We start from the raw sequence: 24442 nt of genomic DNA on the forward strand, positions 1-24442 counted from the left end.
TATACACTTTATTTTTATTATTTTAGTGCTCACCCCTAAAAGTTAAACATAAATGTTTGATGTAAAACATAAAGAAAAATAAAGATAAATTAAGTCACACATTTATCTATCTGTCATGAACAGTGCCATCAAATATTTTAATTTCAAATAATAGCTGTATTAGTTTGCTAGGGCTCCTAGAATGAGGCAGCACTGACCAGGTGGTTTAAATAACAGGAATTCATTTATTCACACTTCTGGAGGCAAGAAGTCCAAAGTCAAGGTATTGGCAGGATTGGTGCCTTCTAAGGTCATGAGGTAAGGCTCTCTCCCAGGCGTCTCCCCATGGCTTTGGATGGTTATCTTTGGCCTGTGTTGTCTCCGCATCACCTTCCTTTTGTATCTATGTCCAGATTTCTTCTTAGGACTTAGTAACATTGCATTAAGGTAATTCTGATGAACTTATTTTTCCTTAGGTATCTCTGTCAAAACTGTCCCCAGTTATAGTCACACTTACAGATAAATATAAAAGGTTAATACTTCAACATTTGAATTTTGAGGGGGCACAAATCAGCCAATGAAACAATCCTCACCTCTCTGCTCTTTCTACCTGGAAAATTAATTCTGTACATTGTTATTAAAATAAATTAGATATTATCCTTATTTATACATTCAGTGTAACTACTAATTTGCCTACTTGTTTATATGTGTCAAAAGTTATTCATTGAGAAATTGGCTATCAGTAGAATTGTCCTTGATTTTTTTCCTTGTTGGTTATCAATTTTATTTGTTTATTTTTATTTTTAATATAAATTTATTGATTTTAATTGGAGGCTAATTACTTTACAATATTGTATTGGTTTTGCCATACATTGACATGAATCTGCCGTGGGTGTACATGTGTTCCCCATCCTGAACCTCCCTCCCATGCTTAAGAAAGTTTTATTATATTTTGAGTTCTGTAGGTGTATTATTATGTGTCTAATACACTCTGAGTAAATTGAATGATGTAATCCTACATTTGATATGCTATGTCTGATGCTAAGAAGTCCTTTTTTTTTTTGAAATCATCAATTATCATGTTATATCATATTTCTCCTTTATTATTACTACTTTCTCCTAAATTTGAATAGATATGTAATAGTCTACCTTATTTCTAACCTCCAGGTACTCACTCTTCTCTTTAACATCTTTTCTCATATATATATTTTTTTGCTGCATTTGAGTATTTTCTAAAACTCCACTATCTAGATCACTGACTTTCTTTTAAATATTTATAATTGCAAGTTTAACTTTTTAAAAAAATCTAATAATTTTTATTAAGGCATTATTTAAGTACAAAAAGTTACCTATTTAGATTATATAAATTATTTCATTTTGATAACAATGACAACACCACAACAATAAACGTATAGAATATTACTGTCACCCAATTATTTCCTCTCTTTTTTCCCCCAGATAATCTTCTTCTGCTCTTGAATTAAGAAAAGCATTGATCTTCTACTTTGAATTTTCTAGAATGTCATATACATGGAATCAGAGCACACTTACACTTTTGTGCCTGTTTTATTTATTTATTTTTTTTTTTTTGAGATTTAGCCATGTTGCTGACTATGTCAGAAGTGTGTATCTTTTTAATACTGATATTGCAAAGTTTATTTATTCACCTGTTGGTAAATAGTAACATATGAAAAAGATGATTATGATCCACCCATTTTCTAATTTCTAATGGCCGATATTAAAAAAAGACTAATAATGACAAAATTGATGCAGATGTGGAATGACTAGAACTCACATATTATTGGGAAGAATGCAGAATTGCACAACAGTTTTGGAGAAAAGTTAGTAATATAAAATTTTTTAAATTTCTTATAAAATCAAGTATAAATATATTATGACCCAAGAAATGTTATTTTAAGTATTTAAACAGGGGCGATAAAAACATGAAATATGAGCAAATATATGCATATATATATATATACAAATATATATCTTTATGTGAGAATATTTACAGGATTATCTATAATAATAGCTAAAACCCAGAATCAGTTGTTTTACATTTGTTTATTTTTAACTACAAGAAGTAATATTTTATTTAATTTCAAATTTTTCTAATTTTTATATCTTTTAAATCCCTTACAGTTATACAGTGGAAGTGGCAAATAGATTCAAAGGATTAGATACGATATAGACAGAGTGCCTGAAGAACTATGGACAGAGGTCCATAACATTGTACAGGAGACTGTGATCAATTCCACCCCCAAGAAAAAGAAATGCAAAGGGCAAAATGATTGTCTGAGCTGGCCTTACAAATAGCTGAGAAAAGAAGCAAAGGCAAAGGGAAAAAGGAAAGATAGATCCATCTGAATGCAGAGTTCCAAAGAATATCAAGCAGAGAGATAAGAAAGCCTTCCTAAGTGATCAATGCAAGAAATACAGGAAAACAATAAAATGGGAAAGACTAGAGATCTCTTCAAGAAAATTAGTGGTACCAAGGGAACATTTCATGCAAAGATGGGCACAATAAAAGACAGAAAGCTATGGGCCTAAGAGAAGCAGAAGATATTAAGAAGAGGGTTTTGGCAAGAATACACAGAAGAGCTATACTGAAAAGATTTTAATGACCCAGATAACTATGATGGTATGATCACTCATCTAGAGCCAGACATCCTGGAGTCTGAAGTCAAGCAGGCCTTAGGAAGCATCACTATGAACATAGCCAGTGGAGGTGATGGAATTCCAGCTGAGCTATTTGAAATCCTGAAAGATGATGCTGTGAAAGTGCTGCACTCAATATGCCAGCAAATTTGGAAAACTCAGCAGTGGCCACAGGACTGGAGAAAGGCAATGCCAAAAATGTTCAAGTTACTGCACAACTGCACTCATCTCATACACTTGCAAAGTAATGCTGAAAATTCTCCAAGCTAGGTTCAACGGTATGTGAACCAGAACTTCCAGATGTTCAAGCTGGATTTAGAAAAGTAGAGGAACCAAAGATCAAATTACCAACATCTGCTGGATCATAGGAAAAGCAAGAGAGTTCCAGAAAAACATTTACTTCTGCTTCACTGAGTACGCTAAAGCCTATAACTGTATGGATCACAACAAACTCTGGAAAATTCTTCAAGAGATGAGAATACCAGACCACCTGACCTGCCTCCTGAGAAATCTGTATGCAGGTCAGGAAGCAAGAGTTAGTACCATACATGGAACAACGGACTGGTTCCAAACTGGGAAAGGAAAATGTCAAGGCTGTACTTTGTCACCCTGTTTATTTACCTTATGTGTAGAATACAGCATGTGAAATGCTTGGCTGGATGAAGTACAAACTGGAATCACAATTGCTGCGAGAATTATCAGTAACCTCAGATATGTAGATGATACCTCCCTTATGGCAGAAAGGGAAGAGTAACTAAAGAGCCACTTGATGAAAGTGAAAGAGGAGAGTGAAAAAGCTGAACTCATATTAAAACTCAGCATTCAAAAAACTAATATCATGGCATCGGGTCCCATCACTTCATGGCAAATAGACTGAGAAACAATGGAAACAGTGACAGAATTTATTTTCTTGGGCTCCAAAGTCACTGCACAGAGTGACTGCAGCCATAAAATTAAAAGATGCTTGCTCCTTGGAAGAAAAATTATGACCAACCTAGACAACATAATAAAAAGCAGAGATATTACTTTGTCAACAAATGTCTGTCTAGTCAAAGCTCTGGATTTTCCATTAGTCACAGATGTATGTGAGAGTTGGATCCTAGAGAAAGCTGAGGGCCAACAAATTGATGCTTTTGAACTGTGGTATTGGAGAAGACTCTTGAGAGTCCCTTGGACTGCAAGGAGATCAACCAGTCAATCCTAAAGAAAATCAGCCCTGAATATTCTTTGGAAGGACTGATGCTGAAGCTTAACCTCCAATACTTTGGCCACCTGATGTGAAGAACTGACTCATTTGAAAAGACCCTGAATGCTGGGAAATATTGAAGGCGGGAAGAGAAGGGGACGACAGAAAATGGGACAGTTGGATGGCATCACCGACTCAATGGACATGAGTTTGAGTAAGCTCTGGGAGCTGTTGATGGACAGGGAAGTCTGGTGTTCTGCAGTGCATGGGGTTGCAAAAATGGACACAATTGATTGACTGATGTGAACTGATTTTAGATTTTAAGCCTTTTAGTTTTAAATAATTTTAAATCTGACTTATTTTACCTTTTGATCATTCTGTTTGAAGTCTTTATATGTCTAATTGGGGATATTTCTTGTTTGTTTGTTTTTTTTTAATTTTCATGGTGGTTTCTTTTGGTTTTAGTTGTATAATTTTTTATAGTAAGCATTTATTTCAAGCTCTGTTAGTGAGAATATTGTTAGATATATCTGAAAGTATCCCCCTTCTACTGCATGGGGCCACCTCATTCGACAGAACCAGGTTATAATAATGTCCAAGTAATGTGATAATACATATTATGCAATGATTTCTGGCTAGAGCAGTGATTTTAAATTCTCAGAGGACCGTTTATTTTTTAAACTCAGAGCCTAAACTAAAGGAAATTTTTCCTTTCTTAGTTACTTTCCCAGCAGCTCCATTACTTTGTAGCTGTCTTTTTCTTTCACTGGGTATCATTTTCCATGTCTGTGAGGGTCTAAATTACAGTTCTGTTAGTTGGTTAGACCCATGTATTTGTCTTTAATAATCTATATGGTTATTAAAGCCCAAGTGTCTAGATCTCAAAATTTGAGAATTTCCCAAGGTCACTTTACCTTTAGTATTAGGTTATTGGTATCAGTTCACTATTTGAGGGGTTGTGAATTTTGTCCTTTGTTGTTCTTTAGTCACTAAGTTTTGTCTGACTCTTTTGTGACTCCATGGACTGTAGCCCACCAGGCTTCTCTATCCATGGAATTTCCCAGGCAAGAATACTGGAATGGGTTGCCCTTTCCTTCTCTAGGGGATCTTTCTGACCCAGGCATTTAACCCACATCTTCTGTATTGGCAGGTGAGTTCTTTATCACTGAGCCATCAGGGAAGCCTGGCTAGTGACTACCACATTGCGTAGCTGTTTAGCTTAACCCACAGTCTTAGTTTTATTCCTAACTGTGGAAGTCAATCAAAACTTTTGTAGATGTGAAAGGGAAAATGAGCTCTGAGTTTTATCTCCTGAAAGCCTATTTATTTTTCTCAATCAACCCCACCAGTTGAATAGTACAGAGTAAAGACTTTTACAATAAAGCTTTTTCATTGCACAGGTCAGATCCGTGTGGTTCAGGCAGTTCTGAGGCTGTGATTTAGAGGCTGAGGAAATCCATTTCAGCTATCTGATATGGAATCAATACTGTCCATGTGGAAACCTTTGGAAAATTGCAGTCGATTCTAACTCAGATCTTTTTGGCAGGAGATGGGTCATGTCCACACTGAAACCACTAGGGGGTAGAGAATGAAGATCACCAGTGGGTTCATATCATTCATGATTCCCTCTAGGAAACAGGACAGATTGTCTGCCTCACCTGAGTACACGGGGTCAGAGACACACAGTGCATGGCCCATCTGCTGGTAGAAGTGGGACAGTTTTGCAGTAGACACCAGCAATGATAGACCTCAGGGCATGGGACAGTTCTGGGAAGGTTAGAAAATATAAAGTAGCTCTGGTAAGCATCCCACATACCTGGTATTTGAGGTATCTCCCCCATGTGGATGTATGAAGTTCAATTTCCAGTTGGTGGTTCCATTGCAACGGCTATTTTCAGAGTTTTTATCTTTTATGAGTCAAACTGTGGAGCAAGGATAAAGAATGTTCCCTGCGCTCTTAGGCCTCTCTCTAGAGTGAAGGTTCTGATCCAAATTAACTTAGTAAATGCAGGCAAAGAAGCACTGAAACTGCTACATTCATGAGGCCTCTTTTCATTGTGAACTTTCATGGGCCAAGGAAGGAGGGAGAGCCTATAGAAGGCTGAATTTGCTGAACACATAAGGCCTTGCTTCAGTGTGATGTCTCTAGTCTTTAATGAGGCTGGCATTATCAACAGATTTCCCACATTCAGTTCATCCACAGGCTTTAGTATGGTGTGAGTTTTCTTGTGTTGACTAAGGTATGTCTTACTGACGTATGCTGTCCACATTCACTGCATACAAAAGGCTTTGTTACCCTGTGAATTATTTTATGTATTTTAATGTAGCAACTGTGGCTAAAAAATTTCCCACATTCATCACACTCACAAGACTTCTATCTAGTGTAGATGTTCTGGTGCTCAACAAGTACATCTTTATGCATAAAAGCTTTCCCACAACTGCCGCACATAGAAGGCTTTTCTCCACTGAGAATTTTCTGGTGCTGTGTAAGTGTGTCTTTGCAACCGAAGGCTTTCCTAGATGTGTTGCATTCATAAGGTTTTGCTCTAGTGTGAATTCTCTGATGCTGAATGAAGTGAGATTTTCTGTCAAAAGGATTTCCCACATTGAGCACACTCAAAATGCCTTGAATCTGTGTAAGTTCTCTGGTGTATTTTGAGGCTGGATTTGTAGCTGAAACCTTTCCCAGAGCCATTGCACTAATAAGGCATTACTCTGCTGTGAATTTTCCTGTGTGATAGAAAGTAGGAGCTGTGGCTAAAGAGCATCTCATGTTCATCAAACTCATAAGCCTTTTCTCCCATGTGTATTTCCTGGTACTGAATGTAATCCTCTTTGTGGCTATAAGCTTCCCCACTTTCACTGCACTGATAATCCCTTTGTCCAATGTGAAGGGCCTCTTAACACTCAGCACTCCTGTATGGATTCTCCCAGTTGTGAGTGGCACAATTCTGGACAAGTCCAGAGCCAGTCAAGAAGTCTTCCTCATGTTCCCTGCACATACAGGCCTTCCCTAATACATGGCATCTGCAGCTATCCACAGAGGAGGCCCAGACCTTTTCTTTTCTGGGAACTGACTCTCCATAGAGAGATAAATCCACTGCCTCTGGATTTGGTCAAGGTTTACACTGAACCAGAGGGCTTTCCCATATGATTTACATGGATACGGTTGCTACCCAGGAGGTGCTCCCTGTTGGCCAGCAGCTGCAAAATGCCTTTGAAGATCAGATTACACGTGTCACATGGGTGGCTCTTTTGGATTGAAGGACCCACCTGGAGAGTTTGCACATTTGATATTCTTATAGAAACACACTGATGAGAATATGCCTCTCTCTCCTTCACTAAAGAGCCTCTTGATGCAGGTGAAAGAGTAGAAAGAAAAAGCTGGCTTAAAACTCAGCATTCAAAAAAATGAAGATCATAGCATCCAGTCCCATCACTTCATGGAAAATAAATGGGGGTAAAATTGGAAACAACAACAGATTTTTATTTTTCTGGCCTCCAAAATCAGTATGGATGGTGACTGAAGCCATAAAATTAAAAGATGTTTGTTCCGCATGAGAAAAGCTATGACAAACTTAGCATATTGAAAAGCAGAGATGTCAGTTTGCTGACAAAGGTCAATATAGTCAAAGCTTTGGTTTTTCCATTAGTCGTGTATGGATGTGAGAGTTGGACTGTAAAGAAGGCTTAGCACTGAAGAATTGTTGCTTTTGAACTTTGGTGTTGGAGAATACTTTTGAGAGTCTCTTGGATTGCAAGGAGATCAAACCAGTCAGTCCTAAAGGAAATCAACCCTGAATGTTGAAAGGACTGATGTTGAAGCTGAAGCTCCAATACTTTGGGTACCTGATGCAAAGAGTCAGCTCATTGGAAAAGATTCTGATGCTGAGAAAGATTGAGTGCAAGAGGAGAAGGGGGCAACAGAGGATGAGATTATTGGATGGAATTACTGACTTACGGACATAGTAATGGAAAAAGAAACCTGGTGTTCTATAGTTCATGGGGTCACAAAGAGTCAGATATAACTTAGTAGATGAACAAATCCTTCACATTATACCTACAAGTAAGGCCAGGGCTTTCCTGGATCACCTCTGTCTTGACTAGAGCTATGTCTACCCTGTCAAGAACCCTGGGCTCTCTCTCTGGCTCAAGTTGAGAAATCAAATGGTATCTGGAAATTGCAAGTTACCATTTGTTTTATGGGTGCTGAATTTTGTCCTTAACTTTTGATAAATTTAACTCTGTGTTTAAAAGCATGCTTGTTATGTCAATCAAACATTTATAGTATTTTTTATTTTAATTATTTTAGAGGGAGAGTTTATCAGGTATCTATTCTGTATGTGCCAGAAAATGTAACTTTCTACTCCTCTCTTAATCCAGGTTTTGGTAAAGTGTGTTATTTTTTCACAACTATGTTCTCTCTATGGCTCTTGCTATAGACAGAGTATATTTTCCAGATGTAGTACATTTGAATTTGTGATTGTGAATTTGACGACTGTGATCTGTTTTGATCATGGAATGTGATCAAAACAGGTTGTACTCTAAATCTGTGAAAAGATTTTAAATTAACTTCAGTGGTGGACCGCTCCTTCATTTCAAGTCCTAAAATGAGATGACCTAAAGAAAGATGCCGGGAGCCAGCATGAGGAATCCCACCCATGACAAGGTCATGCGGCAGAGGCCTGATGGGCAAGGCGAATCAGGCCTCAGGTTTTCCCCCTGGTATTTCCTGAGCATGTACCCCCCAAAAATAAGAATATGGCTGCCTTATTGTATTGTGCTTTTCTACTTTTCTGACACTCTCTGGAAAAAGTTAATTCAGGGCTTCAGTCTCCTGCAAAAGAATGTCTCGGCTTAAAACCCCCTCTGATAACTCTCTAGCTTGCCTAACAGGTCCCCCCCCCCCCGGACTTTTTACACCTTGTGAATTGTTTACAGTCTCCCAACCGCAAGAGGCACAGGAAGCTTAAAACATCCTAGAAATGCAGGGGCTTCTGAGGTATCAAGATCATTAGAATAAAACTGATTAAGCGTTTCATTGTTGAGGCAATACTTGCTGCCAAGTTTTCATATCTTTTATTTGTTGATATAGTTGGTATATAGAAAAAACAAGTAGCAACATTAGATCTTTGAGTTAAGTACCTTCTTTGTTACAACCCACTGCACCTTTGTTCTATAGAGATGTAACTTCAGTGCTTTAAGGAGATGCAGATTAAAGACTTCAGGGGAAAGGAGATTAACATTCATTAAGGAAGAGAGCCAAAAAGCATTAACAAGCCTCTTGGCCAGAAGATAATGTAAATCACCTGAGACCTTTTGTATACAAAAAGATATACAGAAAGGGTCAGGACTGCTGCCCCTGCATGACTCTGTATCTTCCAGTATGTAAAATCTAGTGTATATAAACACCTTTTGAATAATAAAGTAGGAGGGGTTTTTGCACAAGCCTAGCCCCCCCCCCCCCCCCCCCCGTGTCAAGTTCTTTCTCTTGCTCCCTCTCCCTCCCTCACCTTTTCAGACTGATCCCTTGGAACGCGGAGGCTCACGGAGTCTACTTGCCTGGGCTTCTGAGACCCGCACGAGAGGGAGCCCAAGGCGAGGCACCCTCCGCTATTCAAGCAGGCGCCTGTGGCCCAGTGTAGACGGTGTAAGTTCCTTGTCTGGACCTTTATTGGTTTTCCATGTAAACCAAGTTAATCAGCCTCTTTCCTCCACTCATTTTCCTACTAAACTATTTTTTCCTAATCTAATCTTATATTTCTAATTTAAATAAGTTTTCCTCGCCTATCAGTCTCCCCTTCAATCACCCTGGATCCACCGGGGCTGGACCCCAGCAGAAAGGTTGAAAGAGCTGCTTGTTATTGTTATCCATAATCAATTTGGGATTATGTGTTACCATAGCAAATACTGAGTAATACACCAATGAGTCTGACTTTCATTCCACCTTGTTTCTTGTTTCTTTCACTATTGATGAGACTGATACTGAGCTATGCTTTCCTGACTGTCTTCTTTATTTTTGATAAGTAGAAAACTAAAAATAAGAGGAAAGCAGAATATTAAACTGATAAACTGATAAAAAAATTGTAATTTGATAGTCATAAACTCAACCAATACAATATTGTGAAGTAAAATAATAATATAAAATATATAGATTCAAAAATTATCCATGTAAAGATTAATATTGTCAAACTTGATTAAAGAAAAGTCAAACTAACTGTGCTACTTTCAAGAGATATATTTTAAATATAATGATGTTACATAAAGATGAAAAGGGTGGAAAGAGATACTTTGTGAACACTAAAGAAAGCTAATGTGGCAATACTAATATCAAATAAAAAGATGTTAAAGTAAGTAGCATTGTTAAAGATAAATGTTGTATCCTTTTTTTTTTTTCTTTACCTGGTTCTTTTTAAGTTACTTGAACATTTTTTAAAAGTTAGTTTAATTAACACTAAATTAAAAAGTGCACATATTTATTAAGTAGAGCAAAAGTGAACCATAATATGTTACCTTAATTAAAAGATACAAAGTAATGATTGTCAGCTAATATGCATTGTGCCAGTCTCTGATTCTCTCAAGATACCTCACAGTACACATGGACTTATAGTATATAGGGCTTCCCTGGTGGTTCAGATGATAAAGAATCTACCTGCAATGTGCGAGACAGGGATTAGATCCCTGGGTCAGGAAGATCTCCTGGAGAAGGGAATGGCTACCCACTACAGCATTCTTGCCTGGAGAATTCCATGGACAGAGGAGCCTGGGAGGCTACAGTCCATGGGGTTGCAATGAGTTGAGCCAAGCAATTATGTAGTGAAATTTGATAATTACTAGTACAATTGAATTTCTCTTAAGATCATAACTTGAATTTAAAAAAACAAACAATGATTAAATCTGGGTAGAATTATAGAACTGGCAAAATGAATCTATGTACATTTAGAAATAAGGATATTGGTTACGCTTGGCGAGAGGACTTGTAACAGGAAAGAAATATAAGGGAGTTTTGAAGGTTTTGTTAAGTATGTTGTTTCTTGATCTAGGTGATTGCTTAACAGATGAATTCACTTTGTGAAAGTTCATCAAGCTTTACAATTATGAATTGTACACTTTTCTGTGTATGCAATAATTCAAGTTTTCAATAGAAATACAATGCTAATAGAATATTTTGATAAAAATATCACTAAACAATATTTTAACTATATACATTTTACATATTTTCTAAGCATTATTACCATAAAATAAGCAAGTTTTCATTTACTTTTGATTATTGTTGTTTCCACCATTTCAAGAAAAATATTAATACTATTTCTAAAGCATTTTGCAGTATATAAGGTGTTTGCATGAACCCTGAGAATACACAATATAGAGTACTAAAAAAACAACAGGGTAAATATTGTTTCTTATCTATCCTTTTAAATAGTAAAGTGTAAACTTCATGAATAAATGTGTTGCTTTTTTTTTTAAAATCAGACTGAATAGGAACAATTTTCTAGTGGATTTTTTTTTTAAGAGATCAAATGAAATAAAAGCCAAACATCTGAAGGAGGTAAATACATTTTAAAAAATGAAAACAGTACATTGCTTTTGCAGGATTAATATCCACAGCTTCAGTGTCAAAAAGAAATATTGGAAAGAACAATACATGAAGCATGAATATAAACTGCCTGAAACAAATGCTCCACAAGAGAATAAATGGAACATGAAACACCCTGTCCTTAGTCTCAGAGATGGAGAGAATAATTGAGAAGATTATGCTTTGTGATCCACTGTGATAAATTTTATTGATAGATGCAATAGAAGTGGTATGTAACAGAAGCAAAACTGCTGCTGCTGCTAAGTTGCTTCAGTCGTGTCCAACTCTGTGCGACCGCATAGACAGCAGCCCACCAGGCTCCCCCGTCCCTGGGATTCTCCAGGCAAGAACACTGGAGTGGGTGATGAAAGTGAAAAGTGAAAGTGAAGTCGCTCAGTCATATCCGACTCTTAGGGACCCCATGGACTGCAGCCCAAAAGGCTCCTCCATCCATGGGATTTTCCAGGCAAGAGTACTAGAGTGGGGTGCCAGTGCCTTCTCTGATTTATATCCTAGTGGTGCAAAATTGAATGATACTAGTTCTCATCAAGGTTGTGTTCTCTTAATAATGAATGCCTTGTTTTAAAAATGTGTAAATCATATTATGGGGTGTTTGTATGTATAAGAGCAAAAATAATGAGCAATTCTATCCTTATGTATCCCTTCATTTTCTCATAATTCATAGAAAATTATATTAATTAAATGTATGTTACAGAAGATATCCTGTATTTCACTCTGTTTCTCCTTCTCTCTCATAAAGGCTCTCTTGCCTCACCTTTGATTAGATTAACTGAAGACTTTGACATACAAAGTAGGTGGAGTGTTTCTTATGTAATTGTAGGAATAAAAAGCCAATTTTAGGACTGCTCATGGAATGGAAGTCAAGTTTCCTAGTGAGAATAGATAATTGTTTACATTACATACACCACACAGTTTCCAGGATTGCCACTGAAATGTAGTTGAAGCCTTTGAATTCTGAGTTGTGATAAGTATGACACAGGGCTGAGGTTTCTATAGTTTCTTTCTAGAGGCGTGTTCAGTTTTTTGACAGGTAGTTTTACCATTTGACCCATTTACTACCCTTTTTCAGAATGAGTTACAGATGCTTTTCCATAGCATGTGAAAAATGGCATGTGTAGGAAGAATTGGAAAAGTAATTGGGAGAATGGAAGAAATAACTCTTGAGTAACAGACTATATCTTTTTTATTTTACTTCCAAAGACCAAGACACCCAGAGCTTCAAGCTGGTTACTAGAATAGACACTACACAGTTCAGCTACCTCAAGGTCCTTATCTTTTGCCATTAATTCTTATATTTTGAGCTTAAATACTGCTTTTTCTAAATTGCCACAGTTGATTGAATTACCTACATGAGCTGCCCCTGAAGAATTTATCCCCTTCTCCAGGCTTACATGTTATCTTGAAGTGAATGACTTTAGAACTGACCAGTACCTATGTACTGGTGTGTGTGTGTGTGTGTGTGTGTGTGTGTGTGTGTGTGTGTATCAGCTAAACATTATTTCTCTAGTCTAAAATCTCCATAGACTATAATTGACTAAGACTTTCATAAATTACATAGTCTTTCTACAGAGAAATGTTATTCTATAATATGCTGATTTGTTTGGTCACCTACTCTAGGACTTAGTTTCAATACCTAATGATACCTTTATATCTCCATCCTTTTCATCTTCTAAACTGGATAATTCCCATAGTTATAAAAAGAAGTCTATATTTTCCACAAAAGACAGCTGATATTCTATTTTCTTTTCATTGATATTTTATATGTTTACCAGTCTATCTCATATCTTATTCCCTATCTACAGTCTTTCTAGTGAGTACCCAAAGAAGGCCTATAACAGGTTTTGAATGGACAAATAAGTGGATTTCAATAGAAACTATGAAACGAGGACTTCCTTAGTGGTCCAGTGGTTAAGACTCTGCACTTCCAATGCAGGGGACCCAGGTGATCCCTGATCATGGAACTGAAGATCCTGCATGCCACACAGAGTGGCAGAGGGGTGGAGAGGGGTGGGGGGTTATGGGAGGGAACTATGCAACATAAAGTCAAATCTGAAGACAAAAAAACTACAAGACTCAATAGCTAATGATTTAAAAAATGTGTGACTAAACTCCCAGAAAAGGGGAGCAGAAAATTATTTAAAAAATAAACCTAAATTTCTTTCCAAATTGGATGAAAATCGTAAATCCACACACCCAAGTTATTAAACTTCAAGTAAAATAAACATAAATGAGCTACATATCAAAATTAAGTTGCTAATAAACCAGTGATAAGGATAATACCTTTTTAAAAAGCGAAAGGAAAAGAAATATGCACCATATATAAATGACTACAGATGGAATGACAGAAAATCTATTAGAAACTAAGTATCAAAAAGGAGTTATTTTATCAAGGTTTTAAAAGAAGAAAAAACTGTCAACCTAGATTTCCATAGCTAGTTAACCTGTATTTTAAAATAAAGACAAAAACATTTTCACACCAACTAACACAAATATTTGGATGGCTAAAATATTAAAAACAAGAACATTAACAGTATATTTGCTGAAGATGACAAGAACTCTCATTTTTGCAAAATGATAGCTGCTTTGGGAGTCAATTTCACAGTTTCTGATAAAACTATAGTATTCCATATAATTAATACAAAGTACTTAATCCAAGTCTGTGTCCCACCCTGTAATGCTGAACAAGCTGAAGTTGAACAGTTCTATGAAGATCAACAAGACCTCTGTATTATCTTTGCAGTTTTTCTGTAAACATAAAATTATTTTAAAATTTTATCATTAGGAAATTAAAATTATATTTTTAATTAAGTACTTTGTATTAATTGTATGGAATATTATATTTAGTTTTATCAGAAACTGTGAAATTGACTTCCAAAGCAGCTACATCATTTTGCAAAAATGAACAACTGAGCAACTGAACTGAACTGAGATATATATATATATATATATATATATATATGCAAGATTAGGAGCAGAGAAGGAAATGGCAACCCACTCCAGTGTTCTTGCCTGGAGAATCCCAGGGACAGAGGAGCCTGGTGGGCTTCCATCTATGGAGTCGCACAGAGTCGGACACGAATGAAGCAGCTTGGCGGCAGCAGCAGCAGCAGCAACAACAACAAGCACTAGGAGAAGCTCCAGAAAGCTGGAATGGATAGATTACTAGGCATGAAGAGAAATGTTTCAAAATGATAAATTATATTTATCAAAAGATAATAAGCATGTTCAGTTCAGTCACTCAGTTGGGTCCAACTCTTTGCAACCCCATGAATTGCAGCACGCCAGGCCTCCCTGTCCATCACCAACTCCCAGAGATCACTCAGACTCACATGCATTGTCAGTGATGCCATCCAGCCATCTCATCCTGTCGTCCCCTTTTCCCCCTTCCCCCAATCCCTCCCAGCATCAGTCTTTCCAATGAGTCAACTCTTTGCATGAGGTGGCCAAAGTACTGGAGTTTCAGCTTTAGCATCATTCAGTCCAAGGAACACCCAGGGCTGATCTCCTTCAGAATGGACTGGTTGGATCTCCTTGCAGTCCAAGGGACTCTCAGAAGTCTTCTCCAACACCACAGTTCAAAAGCATCAATTCTTTGGCGCTCAGCTTTCTTCACAGTCCAACTCTCAACATCCATACATGACCACAGGAAAAACCATAGCCTTGACTAGACGGACCTTAGTCGGCAAAGTAATGTCTCTGCTTTTGAATATGCTATCTAGATTGGTCATAACTTTTCTTCCAAGGAGTAAGCATCTTTTAATTTCATGGCTGCAGTCACCATCTGCAGTGATTTTGGAGCCCAGAAAAATAAAAGTCTGACACTGTTTCCACTGTTTCCCCATCTATTTCCCGTGAAGTAATTGGACCAAATGCCATGATCTTCGTTTTCTGAATGTTGAGCCAGCTTTTTCACTCTCCACTTTCACTTTCACCAAGAGGCTTTTTAGCTTCTCTTCACTTTCTGCCATAAGGGTGGTGTCATCTGCATATGTGAGGTTATTGATATCTCTCCCAGCAGTCTTGATTCCAGCTTGTGCTTTTGCCAGCCCAGCGTTTCTCATGATGTACTCTGCATGTAAGTTAAATAAGCAGGGTGATGATATACAGCCTTGACGTACTCCTTTATGTTAAAGTAACCCAATAGAGCCTTAAAATAGTTAAAAGCAGAAACATACAGGAGTTCAAAGAAGAATAACAAGTCTAAAAATTACAGTAATAGATTTTGATTCCTTTCTCTCAGTAACTGATGTAACAAGTAAGAAAAAAATCAGTGAGGTTACAGAATACCTAAGAAAATGTGACTACTAAAACTGACCTAATTGATATTCATATATCATCCAACCCTAAAACACCAAAATGTGTTTTGTTTTCAGGTGCATAAGAAATACTATAAAAATGAGATCATATTCTGGGCCGTAAAACAAGCTTCAGTGAAAAAAAATACTGAAATTATACAATATATGTACTTTGACCATAATGGAAGCGAAATAAAAATAATTAACAGATATACAGAAAATTGCCAAATGTTTAGAAATGATATTCTGAAATAATTCATGTGTTAATGTGTCATTAGAGAAATAACTAATGAAGTTAGAAAATACAGGTTTGAGTGAAAAAGGAAACATATCAAAATGTGTGGGATATACCTAAAGCAGTACCTACAGTGAAATTTTTATCTTTAAAGGCTGACATTGCAAGAAAATAGAATTTCTCAATTCAATGAACTATTCATGTACCTTAATAAGCTAGTAAAGAAAGCAAATTAAAACCTAAGGAGTAAGAATAAGGAAATAGTAATGAAAAGTAGTGGAAGAAGAGAACATTAAAGTAGAAAAAGCAAAATCTCATTTCAGAAAAAGATTTATAAACTTGATAAATACCTAGCTCAATCAGTTAAAAAAAGAAGAAAGAAACTAGTATATCAGGCATGAAAGAGGAGACATTACTACAAACCCAAAAGACATTAAAGTAATAGAAGTCTATTATAAAAAGTTTTTAATTGAATATAGATGAACTAGAAAAGTTCCTTATAGTCACACTATGAAAGTTTCCTCAAGAAGAAGTAGATAATCACAATTGACTATATCTACTAAAGAAATAGACTTCAAGTGTTTAACATGAGAGAACTCTTGTTTTAAAGACTTAATCAAGACTGTCACTAAAACCCATCAAAATAAAAGTTTATTGATTGGCTTTTATTGTATGAAAAATATACCTCATTAAAGCTGCTTTATTACTGTAATATTAAATATAGATGTGTTTTTCCCTCAAGGGAATAATAAAAAAGGGAGAAGGCAATGGCAACCCACTCCAGTCTTCTTGCCTGGAGAATCTCAGGGACAGGGGAGCCTGGTGGGCACATTGAAATTGATGGTAGATCAAATCTATAAAAATTCCAGAAGAGCATGCAAGAAAATTGTTGTGAATTTGGTTAGGGAAATAATTCTTAGGATACAAAGAATATTATCCATATATAGAAAGAAATATATGGTATAGACATTGACTTACTGACTTAATAAACATCAAAAATACTTTTAATTTTTTCTTCATTTTTAATTGGAGGATAATTTTTTTATAATATTGTGTTGATTTCTGCTCCACAACAATGTGAACCAGCCATAAGTATACAAATGTTCTCTCCCTAATTAGCCTCCCTGCCACACACATCCCCCTGCCCCCCGACCGCCACCATGCCTCCAGGTGATCACAAAGCACCAGGCTGAGCTCCGTGTGCCTCACAGCAACTTCCCACTACTTACTTGTTTTACATATGGTAATGTATATATTTCAATGCTATTCTCTCAGTTCATCCCATCCTATTCTTTCCCCACTGGGTCCATAAGTCTCTTCTGTACATCTCTGTCTCTACTCCTGCCCTGAAAATTGGTTCATCAATACCATTTTTCTAGATTCAGTATGTGTCAATATATGATACTAAACATCAAAAATTTTAATACTTGAAAATATTACTAAAAAAGTGAAAACCAAGATATGTACTAGGAGACTGGCATTTATTTATATTTATGTAATATGTATCTATATTATATTTACATCGATAATTCTTACAACTCAACAATAAGAAGAAACCCAATTTATAATGTGTGCAAAATATTTAGAATATTTTAATCAAACAGTATAATTCGATGGCCAATGAAGGAATTTAAAGTAGTTCACCATTATCAAGTGTTCCAGGCAAGAATACTTGAGTGGGTTGCCATTTCCTTCTCCATAGGTTAAATCATTTCTAAATTAAGTTTAGGTAGACATCTATAAAAATGTTTCTCCATTTTCTTCTTTACAACCATCATCAGTACCCACATACACCCAATACCATCTTCCAACCCTATCTCTATCATTTCTCCCATAAAATAAAGAGATATGAGGATATTTCGTTTAACTAAAGAAACCGCCATCTTCTCCATTTTGCCTTATTAAAAAGATAGTAATAGGGCAGGGCATTACTGACTCGATGGACGTGAGTCTGTGTGAACTCCAGGAGTTGGTGGTGGACGGGGAGGCCTGGCGTACTGCAATTCATGGGGTTGCAAAAAGTCGGGCATGGCTGAGCGACTGAACTGAACTGAATAGGGCAGGGCATCCAAGAATCAGTGAGATGAAAGAAGATGTGATAAAAGCAACTGAAAGACTAATTAATACTAGAAGAGCTAAAATTTAAAAAGAAGTAGAAAACCAGTATTAACAAGGATACCAAGCAACTGGGAATCTTAGGCATCTGGTGTGGGAATGGAAAGTGGAATAGCCATTTAAAAATACTCTGTAGGTTTTTATATAATTAAGCACACATTTCCAAGTCAGTCAATAATCTGCTACTACATATTTGCCCAAGAAAAAAAGAAAACATAGGCCCATGCAATGTATTGTATGCAAATGTTCATATAAGCTATTTCATACTACCTCAAAACTGAAAACAATCCAAATGTCCACCAAATGATGAATGGGTAAGCACATTTTGTTACATTCTTATAATAAAATACCACTCAGTGATTAACAATGAGTGAACTGCTGATGCAAAGCCCAACATAAATGAATCTTCAAAGCATTATGCTGTGTGAATAAAGGCAGACAGAACTGACTACATACTGTTTTGTGCTATTTATATAGGATTCTAGAAAAGGCAAAATTATAATGTCACAAAGCAAATCAGTTTTTGCTAGAGGCTGGGATTGGGGGAGCGGGGAGAGGGTCTAGACTGCAAACAGGTCTTAAGGGAATTTTTGAGGCTGAAGGAAATGTTTTGTAGCTTGATTGTGATTAGTATTACACAACTGTATGCATTTGTCAAAGTCCATCAAAGTATAAACTTTAGTAAGTAAATTTTATTGAATGAAAACTATACTCAGCTCATTTGATGGAAATGCTTAGCAAAGGAAAAGGTCAGTTTTCATTCCAGTCCCAAAGAAAGGCAAAGCCAAAGAATGTCCAAACTACTGCACAGTTGCACTCATCTCATAGGCTAGTAAAGTACTGCTCAAAATTCTCCAAGCCAGGCTTCAACAGCATGTGAACTATGAACTTCCAGATGTTGAAGCTGGATTTAGAAAAAGAAAAACCAGAGATCAAATTGCCAACATCTGTTGGGTCATCGAAAAAGCAAGAGAATACCAGAAAAACATTTACTGCTTTATTGACTATGCCAAAGCCTTTGACTGTGTAGATCACAGCAAACTGGAAAATTCTTAAAGAGATGGGAATACCAAAACACCTTACCTCCCTCCAGCGATATCTGTATTCTGGTCAAGAAGCAACTGTTAGAACTGGAAATGGAACAACAGACTGGTTCCAAATTGGGAAAGAAGTATGTCAAGGCTGTATATTGTCACCCTGCTTATTTAACATATGTGCAGAGTATATTATGCAAAATGCCCTGCTGGATGAAGCAAAAGCTGGAATCTAGATGGCCGGGAGAAATATTAATAACCTCAGATAAGCAGATAACACCACCCTTATGGCAGGAAGCAAAGAAAAACTAAAGAGCATATTGATGAACATGAAAGAGGAGAGTGAAAAAGCCAGTTTAAAACTCAACATTCAAAAAACGAAGAGTGTGGCATCCAGCCCCATCACTTCATGTCAAGTAAATGGGAAACAATGGAAACAGTGAGAGACTTTATATTTTGGGGTTCCAGAATCACTGCAGAGGGTGACTGCAGCCATGAAATTAAAAGACCTTTGCTCCTTGGAAGAAAAGCTATGACCAACCTAGACAGCATATTAAAAAACAGAGACATTACTTTGCCGACAAAGGATCATCTAATCAAAGCTATGATTCTTACAGTAGTCATGTATATATGTGATCGTTGGACTGTACGGAAAGCTAAGTGAACAAGAATTGACACTTTTGACCTGTGGTGTTGGAGAAGACTTGAGAGTCCCTTGGACTGCAAGGAGATCAAACCTGTCAATCCTAAAGTAAATCAGTCCTGAATGTTCTTTGAAAGGACTGATGCTGAGGCTGAAACTCCAATACTTTGGCCACCTAATGGGGAGAACTTCCTCCTTGGAAAAGACCATAATGCAGGGACAATTGTAAGCAAGATCAGAAGGGGACTACAGGATGAGATGGTTGGATGGCATCACCAACTCGATGGACATGAATTTGAGCATGCTCTGGGAGTTGGTCAGGGAAACCAGTCGTGTGCAGTCAATGGGGTCACAAAGAGTTGGACATGACTAAGCGACTGAACTGCCTGGATAAAAATATGAAAAATATAGTCTCTAATGGGTAGTACATTGTATACGTTAGAAACAAATGTATTTTCATGGCTTAACTTTTCGCATGCTTTCACAATTCTGACAGAATAAAAATTTCCCTAGCCTTTCAAAGCTGGCTGCAAACATTAAACCTACTTTGCCAAATACATCTGAATAAGAAAGCATGTTACTGCCCATTGTAATCACCCTTCTCTTCTGTAGCATCAAAATATTTGGACTGCCAGTTGCAGAGAACTATTTAGCAATTATGAAGTGAATGTTGGAGCCATGCCATATCATTTTGAGTAGTACCAGCTCCCGAAAATGGCACCACTTAAGGAAATGGCATTATAACACTGTGGGTGAGTGAGAATGTTCTGCATTTTCTAACACCTGGGCATAATGTGGGGGCATAGTTAACGACCTTCACTATATTCCCTTGGACGGTAGGCTATATTTCTAACCACTTGTAGCATTCTCGCTTTCTCCTTTTTCTAATATTTTCTGGTAAACTGTTAAAATGAAATCAAGTCTTTGTCTGATTTTCAGAGTTACTACTTAGAAATTCATCATAACTTTCATCATTCAGCATTATTATCTTTAAGACGTTTTCAAACAGAAACCATCATGTACATCTCATTCAAAATTTCTGCTCATCTGATAGAATTAGTAGAACGAAATTAGGCTGTAGACTTCCTGTCACTGGCAAACTTCTCTTAATATTTGTTCAGAATACTGGAGCAAGGACTCATCTAGTACTTCTGTGACTTTTAGAAAAGTTTTACTTGATCACATTTATTTCTGTCCATTTGAAACTAATATGCTTTTCAGTTCAGTTCAGCTGGTGCTATGAAAATACACAGTCATATTTCAGAGATATTTTTATCCAAATATCAGTTCAGTTCAGTTCAGTCGCTCAGTCATGTCCGACTCTTTGCAACCCCATGACTCGCAGCACGCCAGGCCTCCCTGTCCATCACCAACTCCCAGAGTTCACTCAGACTCGCATCCATCGAGTCAGTGATGCCATCCAGCCATCTCATCCTCTGTCATCCCCTTCTCCTCCTGCCCCCAATCCCTCCCAGCATCAAAGTCTTCTCCAATGAGTCAACTCTCCACATGAGGTGGCCAAAGTACTGAAGTTTCAGCTTTAGCATCATTCCTTCCAAAGAAATCCCAGGTTTGATCTCCAGAATGGACTAGTTGCATCTCCTTGCAGTCCAAGGGACTCTCAAGAGTCTTCTCCAACACCACAGTTCGAAAGCATCAGTTTTTCGGGGCTCAGCCTTCTTCACAGTCCAACTCTCACATCCATACATGACCACTGGAAAAACCATAGCCTTGACTAGATGGACCTTAGTTGGCAAAGTAATGTCTCTGCTTTTGAATATGCTATCTAGGTTGGTCATAACCTTTCTTCAAAGGAGTAAGTGTCTTTTAATTTCATGGCTGCAATTACCGTCTGCAGTGATTTTGGAGCCCCCAAAAATAAAGTCTGACACTGTTTCCACTGTTTCTCCATCTATTTCCCATGGAGTGATGGGACCGGATGCCATGATCTTTGCTTTCTGAATGTTGACCTTTGAGCCAACTTTTTCGCTCTCCTCTTTCACTTTCATCAAGAGGCTTTTTAGTTCCTCTTTACTTTCTGCTATAAGGGTGGTGTCATCTGCATATGTGAGGTTATTGATATTTCTCCCAGAAATCTTGATTCCAGCTTGTGCTTCTTCCAGCCCAGTGTTTCTCATGATGTACTCTGCATATAAGTTAAATAAGCAGAGTAACAATATACAGCCTTGATGTACTCCTTTTCCTATTTGGAACCAGTCTGTTGTTCCATGTCCAGTTCTAACTGTTGCTTCCTGGCCTGCATACAGATTTATCAAGAGGCAGGCTAGGTGGTCTGTTATTCCCATCTCTTTCAGAATTTTCCACAGTTTATTGTGATCCACACAGTCAAAGCCTTTGGCATAGTCAATAAAGCAGAAATAGATGTTTTTCTGGAACTCTCTTGCTTTTTCCATGATCCAGCGGATGTTGGCAATTTGATGTCTGGTTCCTCTGCCTTTTCTAAAACCAGCTTGAACCTCTGGAAGTTCACGGTTCACTATAGTTACCATCATTATTAAAATTAACTAAGTTTGCCCAACATGCCCTGAAATATTTTATGTGCTTTACAAATGTTCTATTTTCATTATAACCCTATGAACAAAGAAAGTACCATTATTACCCCAGTTTCACAGATGAAGGAAATGATACTTTTTTACAAGTTAATATACCTGACAAATGATAGTTTCTAATAATTTTAAGGATGGAAGATTGTGTTTTTCACTGAAAAATTAGTTCCTTGTTAAGGTATTTAATATTACTTAATTGCTTAGTATATTACAAAGAAATGCCTAAAATAGTATTGCATTTTCTATTTTTGCCAAGTAAACTTAGAGGTCAAATAAACTGAAAAACATGCTATTGGCTGTATACCAAACATCCCTGCTAATAATTGCTGCATTTTATTTATCTTTAACAGATGATCAGGAATTTCCCCCAAATCTATAAATATTCATAGTTCTCAATATAGGCAGTAATTGTTACCTTGATAGAAATCATGTGAAACTCAGAATTTTTCTTTCTGACTCATTTTTATAAGCTAGAGCTCAGGAGTTTGTGTTAAAAAAAAATTTATACAAATGTCAAAAACATTACAATTCAACTAGTGTTATAAATTTCCTAACAGTAGCTTCATCCCTGATTCAATATAAAACAAAAAGAAATTAGACACATTTTAAGAACATCCAATCTGATAGCAAAGGCTTTAAAAATACATTTCAATTCTGTGTTTTAAAATTAAACGATGTGAGAAAGTATAGAAACTTGATTTATCATTTTTCCACTATGAGTGGCATAATCAGTCTTGATAATAGTGTAAATTAAACATTACTGGAGAAAATTTTTGTCTATTAAGGCTCAAAAATGAAAGACCAAAGAAGATACAATGCCATGGTAGAATGACTCAAAATCAAATATATTTTCTTAGTTAACATTCAGAAATATATGATTACCAAACTACCAAGTAATAATATTATCTATGGTAATGATGCAAAGGAACTCTAGAGCTTGACCTAAGAAACAATTACATATTTTTTAAGTCTACAAATTAGTGATTATTTGCAGTGTACATTTATTTATGTCCTTAAACAACATAATGCATTTGAGAATCTGAAGCAGAATCCTATTTGTGTCCCTAAAAATTTCTTATCTTTTCTTAACCCACAGAAATACGTGTTTTAGAACAAGAATGGCAAGATATACAACCCACATGACTAGGAACTGCTTTGTCAGGAAATATGCAAAGAGACAGCAGAAATCTATACGTTTAGTCTGCAAATGAGCCACTGGGAAAGGAAACATCGGTTAGAGGAGACTGCTTGTCAATATTTTCAACATAATCACAAACAGATTAATGCACTATCACTTTTAGGTAGTCAGTGTTCTATAGGAATATTATCTTCTCTAACTGAGCCAATTCTTTTCTATTCCATCTCTTATACATGTAACAGCAAAGTTATATATTTTGAAAAGATTGTTTCCAAGAAGATAGATAAGCTCTTTAAGCTTCTAATGGCTTGTATATATGTTTGCCTTGAAGCTGCAGAGATATAGCACAATTCATGTCTTCCTGAACATATTTCAAATGTAAAATTCTGAAGTATAAATGAAGGGCCTTATAAAGGATCAAATGTATTAAATCACTACAGAAAATCCACTTTATTTTTAAAAAAACAATTAAATGCTTTGTGATAATGACTGGCAACATTTCTGGTGGCTCAGTGGTAAAAATCTGCCAGCAAATGTAGGTCAGATGGGTTCAATCCCTGGGTCAAGAAGATCCCCTAGAGAAGGAAATGGCTACCAACTCCAGTATTCTTGCCTGGAGAATTCAATGGACAGAGGAGCCCGGTGGGCTACAGTCCATCGGGTTACGAAAGAGTCAGACACAATTCAGTTGTTAACTAAACAACGATAATGACTGAGTCAGCCTCTAGAAGAAATCTAAAGATGTGCCATCAGACTTGCCTTTAATCATCATCTAGTGTAAACTATCATCCAAATAAAAATTTTAAAAACATAGACTTCCTACTTATCACATTTTTGGAATTACTGTAAGTAGTATCTATAAAATACAATTTTCTAAATTTAAAACCGTGATTTTTACACAAATACAGAACAAATACAGGTCAAAGATACTTATTAAAAACGTTAATTAATTAAGGAACTAGTAAGATGGTAAAGCTGGTTTAAAAAATTATTTG

The sequence above is a fragment of the Capra hircus genome, chromosome 3, assembly GCF_001704415.2.
Source record: "Capra hircus breed San Clemente chromosome 3, ASM170441v1, whole genome shotgun sequence".
NCBI lineage: Eukaryota > Metazoa > Chordata > Mammalia > Artiodactyla > Bovidae > Capra > Capra hircus.